Raw genomic sequence first — 2,250 nt, 5'->3', positions numbered from 1 at the left:
TTGATTACAGTTGTTGTGACTTACAAAGTGACAGTTTCTTGCCTTTTGCACTGTATATCCCCTACTCCTATTAAAATAATGATACCTAAAAGCTTGACGCTGCTGACCACATCCATAGTTCTCAAAAAATTAATGAACATGAAAAACGCACATGTGAGGTAACACTGACGTAAGTCCTATTGGACAACTTGGAATTTACCACTAGTCCATGCCAGACATCTCACTAGTACAACACCCTAAAAGGAAAGAAAGAACCAAGCCATAAAGATGCAACATGAAGGGACATAATAGAGCCAGGACAGGTAAGCAACAATCCTGGCATTGAGGGACCAAATGTTTATTCACCTAATGCTTTCCATTAAAAGATTAATGATATAAGAGGGGGAATTGATGAAATAAAGTCATATTTCATGACAAGACAAAAATTTGAACATAAAATTTTTCCTCTGCTTATTTGAGCCTCTTTGCTCCCCTTTGGTGTGTATTGTGAATCTGCATTAGCCACACCTCCTTAGGAGTAAACCTTTCCTCTTATTCTTGTAAAGGGCCAAGATGATCCACTAATCATTTTGTACATGCAGATCTGGATTGTATAAACTATCAATACATTTGAAATATAACCCTTTGTCTCAAAAACATATATCATTGTGCTTTGCTTATGAACCAAATGTATTTATTGTGACGAGCTATAAGGAAACCTTTCCGCTTAAGCTAATTATGAAGAGAAATGAAGTCACTCAGTCATGTCCAACTCTTTGCAACCCCATGGACTGTAGCCCACCAGGCTCCTCTGTCCATGGGATTTTCCAGGCAAGAGTACTGGAGTGGGGTGCCATTGCCTTCTCCAGAGGATCTTCCCAACCCAGGGATCAAACCCAGGTCTCCTGCATTATAGGCAGCTGCTTTACTGTCTGAGCCACAAGGGAAGCTAAGCTAATTATAGCTTACAGCAATTTGATAAATTATACCTTTGTAAGTGAAACTGTAACATATATCTTTCCTTTCTCCCTGTTGTCTCCAGAAGTTGCAAAGTCTTAGGTTCCCAGCAACCTCATCAGGTGAATAAGAAAAGCTACCTCCTGGCACATGTAAGAATGTCAAGATTTGTTGAGGACTTCCTGGCCCAGGCAGCCACAGCATCCCCTTTTGGGCTTCCCTGGTGGCTCAGACCAGCAATGAAGCAGGGCAAAGACTAATAGAGTTTTGCCAAGAAACTGCACTGGTCATAGCAAACACCCTCTTCCAACAACACAAGAGAAGACTCTACACATGGACATCACCAGATGGTCAACACTGAAATCAGATTGATTATATGCTTTGCAGCCAAAGATGGAGAAGCTCTATACAGTCAACAAAAACAAGATCGGGAGCTGACTGTGGCTCAGATCATGAACTCCTTATTCAGCCAAATTCAGACTGAAATTGAAGAAAGTAGGGAAAACCACTAGACCATTCAGGTATGACCTGAATCAAATCCCTTACGATTATACAGTGGAAGTGAGAAATAGATTTAAGGGACTAGATCTGATAGATAGAGTGCCTGATGAACTATAGATGGAGGTTTGTGACATTGTACAGGAGGCAGGGATCAAGACCATCCCCATGGAAAAGAAATGCAACAAAGCAAAATGGCTGTCTGGGGAGGCCTTACAAATAGCTGTGAAGAGAAGAGAAGCAAAAAGCAAAGGAGAAAAGGAAAGAGATAAGCATCTGAATGCAGAGTTCCAAAGAATAGCAAGAAGAGAAAAGAAAGCCTTCCTCAGTGATCAATGCAAAGAAATAGAGGAAAACAGAATGGGAAAGACTAGAGATATCTTAGAGAAAATTAGAGATACCAAGGGAACATTTCATGCAAAGATGGGCTCGATAAAGGACAGAAATGGTATGGACCTAACAGAAGCAGAAGATATTAAGAAGAGGTGGCAAGAATACACAGAGGAACTGTACAAAAAAAGATCTTCATGACCAAGATAATCACGATGGTGTGATCACTCACCTAGAGCCAGACATCCTGGAATGTGAAGTCAAGTGGGCCTTAGAAAGCATCACTACAAACAAAGCTAGTGGAGATGATGGAATTCCAGTTGAGGTATTTGAAATCCTGAAAGATGATGCTGTAAAAGTGCTGCACTCAATATGCCAGCAAATTTGGAAAACTCAGCAGTGGCCACAGGACTGGAAAAAGTCAGTTTTCATTCCAATCCCAAAGAAAGGCAATGCCGAAGAATGCTCAAACTACTGCACAATTGC

Source organism: Bison bison, unplaced genomic scaffold (genome assembly GCF_000754665.1).
Source record: "Bison bison bison isolate TAMUID 2011002044 unplaced genomic scaffold, Bison_UMD1.0 scf7180017864362, whole genome shotgun sequence".
NCBI lineage: Eukaryota > Metazoa > Chordata > Mammalia > Artiodactyla > Bovidae > Bison > Bison bison.
The sequence above is the reverse complement of the archived record's forward strand: the minus strand, read 5'-3'. Positions refer to the sequence as shown.